This window comes from Ammospiza caudacuta, chromosome 13, assembly GCF_027887145.1.
Source record: "Ammospiza caudacuta isolate bAmmCau1 chromosome 13, bAmmCau1.pri, whole genome shotgun sequence".
In the NCBI taxonomy this organism is placed as follows: domain Eukaryota; kingdom Metazoa; phylum Chordata; class Aves; order Passeriformes; family Passerellidae; genus Ammospiza; species Ammospiza caudacuta.
Genome location: NC_080605.1, coordinates 4,753,096 through 4,758,483, shown reverse-complemented (window position 1 = coordinate 4,758,483; position 5,388 = coordinate 4,753,096). Strand labels below are relative to the sequence as shown.

Below are 5,388 nucleotides of genomic sequence, written 5' to 3'. Positions count from 1 at the left end.
AATTTGCACTAAATAAAAATCCATAACAGAACTGAAAATAAATCTCAATAAAGCTGGAATAGAACAGGAAATATCTTAAAATGAAGAACAATTAAACTGGACATTGTCCAAACTCAGTAACACTCAAACTTAACAGAGGTTAACTTAACAAAATCAACTGAAGAGAACTCATCCTTAATCAAATTAACAGAACATATCTTAGTATTACTCAAATCTGACAATGTTCGACCTTAACTTTGCTTAATCTTATTAACAATAAATCTGCAGACAATCTGTGAACAGAATTATTTTTCTGGAGGGATTAAAAAGGCTGTGACAAATCTGTTATAAGTTTATGTAATGTAGATTCAGGTATAACAAAAGATTAAAGATTACTTGCTGCAACTACTTTTAGATACATAAATTTCTAGAGCTGTGGCAATAAAACAGGTGCATGATTAAATCAACTTTTTCTGCTTGAGCAGTAATATTTTTTCTCATGAGCTAATTATTTCTCAACTTTAAAGAACTGCTGCAGATAAAATTCAAGGTTATAGGACTTAGTTAAGTACTCAAAATTTATAATAATCAAATAATCTTGGGAGAAGGGGAGAGCCATGGGCTGGGCCTGTATGGAGACCATGGTGGGCAACCTGAACATGGACCGGCACCCCTGCATTGTCTGAATTTCCTCAAGCTCTGCAAAGTCAAGCACTACAATTATTGTCTTATTTATAATGTACAGAGGGATTTTATTATACAAACCCCATGGGAACTGGCCATGGAGGGGAATATTTTGTCAACTGTATGGTGATCAAGCCAGCTTTTTTGAGGCAGGAAAGGTGCCCAGAATCAAGCACAAGAAGAAGGGAACTGTGTCAGTGGTGAATAATGGCAGTGATCAGCATGGATCACGGTTCCTCATTACCACAGGGGAAAACCTGGATTACCCTGATGGTGTACATACATTATTTGGAGAAGTGACAGAAGGCATGGATGTACTGAAGACAATTAATGAAACCTTTGTAGATAAGGATTTTATCCCATATCAGGATATCAGGATAAAACATACAGTAATTTTACATGATCCCTTTGATGATCCACATCCACACATTGTGTGTTCCTGATTGTACACCAGATCCTACAAAGGAACAGCTCAACAGTGGCAGAATAGGAGCAGATGAAGAAATTGATGACATGAAAGGACAGTCTGCAGATGAGACAGAAGTTCAGACAGAAAAAGCAACAAAAACTTGTGTCATTCTTCTAGAAATGGTGGGAGACTTACGGGAGGCAGACATCAAGCCACCAGAAAATGTGCTGTTTGTATGGAAACTGAATCCTGTGAAGATCTGGAGATAATACTTTCACAATTTGTTGCCATTAAAAGTTGTGAAGTGATCTAAGACTGGAAGACTGGTGAATCTCTTTGCTATGCTTTCATTGAGTTTGAAAAGGAGGAAGACTGTGAGAAAGCCTGCCTCAAAATGGACAATGTGCTGGTAGATGACAGATGGATACATGTGGATTTTAGCCAGTCTGTTGCAAAGATTAAATGGAAGGGAAAAGGTGGATGGAAGGAAATCTACCAAGGAAGATTTCAAGGACCATGAGAAGGAACATGACAAAGCTTCAAAATTTACTCTGAAAAGAAAGGTAAAACCAAAGTGAGACACCAAGTACAATCTTCTGCTGGATGAGGATGTAGAAGAGTCTCACACAAGTCAGTTGCACTTAGCTAAAAAACAGAAGAAAAACCACCACCACTCTGAAGATGAAGATGATGACAAAAGGACCAAAACATCTAAGGATTCTGACCAAAAGCATGAAGAATGCTGCAGGGAGAGCACCAAGGGTGAGAAGAAAGACACAGAGCCACAGTCATTCTCAGGAGAGAGATTACACATGTAGCAGACAAAAAGACAAGTACAGATGAAGGGCAAGGAAAAGACAGATGAGAGCTAAAGTAATAAATTTAACTTTCTTTAATAATTCTTTTACCTGTCTGCAACACCCAACTTTATGATTCACAATCAAGAGATGTTACCGTGTCTTTGCAAAATCTACAAAGTTTATTCTGAATCCACTAGTGCTCTTTAAATGTCTGATTTTCTGCTGCAATACATAAAGCCCATTCCCTTCAACATGTGCCATATAAAAGATGGAGGAAAACCATAAATAATAAAACCACAGCTCTGTTTTTTATCTTGCTCTGTAAAAGCAAAATGTGTTAGCAAGAACTAATCCTCCAGTCTGCTGCTCTGGCTCTCTTTTATCTAGTTTTTTGTTTAGGTTTTGTTGAAATCAACACCTTCTATCAGGGTAAGAATTCCTGTTTCATTTGTTTGCTCATTAGGAACAAGAAAGTGCATATTCCAGAAAGGCTTGATGTACAGATGAAGCTGTCAAGAGCAATCTGAATTCTAACAGAGTCGTTTCTCAAATGTGATAATTACTGTTTATTTTATAGGCTTACACATGACATCCCATTATTAAAGTAACTCCCACTTCAGCTTTTATTATTACCCACACTTTTCAATCTCTTATCGACCCCAAGCAAAACTGTATTTCTCTGCACAGCAACAACAAAAAGCTAACACTCAACATTTACTTTCCCAGGAATTATTCTCCAAGCTATTTCCACATTTTAAAGGTGCCTCATTTGAAAATACTGATGGCTTCCATTAGGGATTGAAATTGCCCTTTAGAATAGACTGGATAAATCAAAGTGTGGGGAGAACCAGGAGGACTTTCAGCTGGAGCTAGTCCAGCTGAGCTCCCACACAGATCAATGAGGAGTTTAACATCACTTTCCAGGACAGGAGCAACAGGAAGGGAAAAGCCATGTAGTTACTTTATGCAGAATTCCATGCCATGACCTTGGATGATTATGGGGAAACCACAGACCTCCTAAAAATCTGCACCGTGTACACCTGGGCCACCCCACACAGTGTGGGACCCCTGTGCTTCACAGGAGCTGTTGGCAGGTGGTCACAAACCCTCCTCAGAAGGGCTTGGCAGCAGATCCTCTCCCCAGACATCATTACTATCTCCTTTTTTCCATGAGTGTGAAGTGATGGCCTGTCACAATTTGGTTTAAACCATGTTTCTCCTGAATGAAATGTTACTGCAAGTGGAGAAAACACAGCTGTCCCACCACCTACACACAGAAACATCAAAGCTCTGCAAACCCCCAGGGGTGCAGCTCACTCTTCCCTATGCTTGTGTCACTACGGCAGGAGAGCAGGGGGAACAAAAAGCATCCAAAACTTAAAATTGGCAAATATAGAGTAAATTAAAAACCCAATAACCACAACACTAGGATGAATCTCTAGCAGGAAGGGGGAAAAAAGTGGAAATCCTGTAGATTAGGTGAGAAAGGAAGAGTAATGAGGTGTGCAGTGCAGGGCCAGGAGTTGTACTTGATAATGCTTGTGGGTCCCTTCCAACTCAGGATACTCTGATTTTATGACAATCTGAAAGGACCAGCAGTGGTTAATAACAGGAGCTGATGACATGCTGGATTGTGTCCTGTGGGAAGCAAGCAAGGAAAGAGTTAAAAAGAGCAGAAAAGTCAAAGGAATCAGTGCAGAGACCACACCTGAACTTTGTCAAAAGGGAGAGGAGATCAGAGGGTCCTACAGACCTTGAGATGTCTCCTGGCTTGTGAAAGAGGTGTTCTTTTCTCTTCCATGCATGGTAGCTTTTTGATTAGATATGCTTTCAGAGTGTCATAGCAAAGAACATGAGAAATAATCACAATACAGTGAGTTTGGCAGCAAATGTAGGATTTTAGGGGATTTTCATTGAAAAACCTCAGAAAGCAGAGCTGACTGAAAAATCTTTCGAGATCTGTTGGAGATCATAACAGTGAAAGCTGCACATATACAACAAACTGACCCTAGGATTTACCTGAAGGAGCCACAGGAAAGATGAACAGAAGCAATTTGCAAAGGATGGAGTGCCAGGACAAGGGGGAATGGCTCCCCACTGCCAGAGGGCGAGGTTAGAAGGGATATTGGGAAGGAACTGGAATCCTTATCACACTCTACAACTCCCTTATCACTCTCTACCACTTCCTGAAATGTGATTGGAGTAGGATGGGATTGGTCTCTTTCTCCAGGAACTGATAGAACCAGAGGACACGGCCTCAAGCTGTATCAAGGGAAATATAGGTTGGATATTAGAAAAAAGTTTTTTATTGAAAGGGTGATAAAGTTCTGGAATGGCTGCCCAGGGAGGTGGTGGACTCACCATCCCTGGGTGTGTTTAACAAAGCCTGGATGTGGCACTGGGTGCCAGGGTTGAGTTGAGGAGTTGGAGCTGGGTTGGACTCCATGATCTTGAAGGTCTCTTCCAACCCAGTGATTCTGTGAATTCTGTGTGAATTGTTCCCTGGCAGGGTAGGCAGGCCCTGGCACAGGGTGCCCAGAGCAGCTGGGGCTGCCCCTGGATCCCTGGCAGTGCCCAAGGCCAGGCTGGGCACTGGGGCTGGAGCATCCTGGGACAGTGGGAGGTGTCCTTGCCATGGCAGGGGTGGCACTGGATGGGCTGTAAGGTTCCTTCCAACCCAACCATTCTGATATTCCACCAGTCTACGATTTAGCCAGGCTTTGTCCTGACAAACACTTCACTTCCTCACTGGTAGGTGATGGACCATTGGTGATAGGACCCCATCAAGCCACACCTACAAACACACATCCCCACGCTGCTGCCATGCTCCTTCCCACCTACAGCTTTGATAAATGCTCCATCATTTAGGGATGTTCAGATTTTCTCACTCTCCTGAAGAGAGGAGCGCTAATGAATATAAAAGACCTTTGTGTGATTTATTTAAAAATAAATCGTATAAAATTTTGCTGCATGGACATGTTCAGTTACTGCTAGGACCAGGGAGATGCCCAGCATTCAGCAATGATGTTTATTTGACTTCTCTGCTCCATTGTTATTCTTTCAGTCAGTTGTGCTGCTTTCCTTTTTCAGAAACTGAAAGTTTCTAGAATTTTTTCTAGTATAGTAAAATTTTTAACAATTTTTCCCCTTTTTTTTGGGTCTGAATTACTATAATTATACTCAATGTCTTTATTGCCATCTACCTTCCAGATGGCACTGATGAAAAAATGGAAAAGCTAATACAATATAGAATAACATAAACTACCAGTAGATCTCTTACTCTTTAAGTGATTGAAAGCTTCCACCCCCAAAATAATATGCAGAATGCTCCAAAGTAGCCAGCACATTCTGTGATATAGAAGAATGCACAGATTTGTAAACCCTTAAGAAGCACTTTTGATGTTTAGGTTTTTATATTCCTTTGATCAGAGATTAGTTGCTAAAAATGCAGCAAAAAGGATCACTTGATAATACACAAGAATATTTAAGAACTAAAGTGGAAAAAAGCTTCTAAAA

General features: G+C 40.7%; 1 pseudogene; it reads left to right on the top strand.

Annotated features, from left to right (window-relative positions):
• Positions 1 to 664: 664 nt before the first annotated feature.
• LOC131563656 (peptidyl-prolyl cis-trans isomerase-like 4) lies at positions 665 to 1,915 on the top strand (annotated as a pseudogene).
• Positions 1,916 to 5,388: the final 3,473 nt, after the last annotated feature.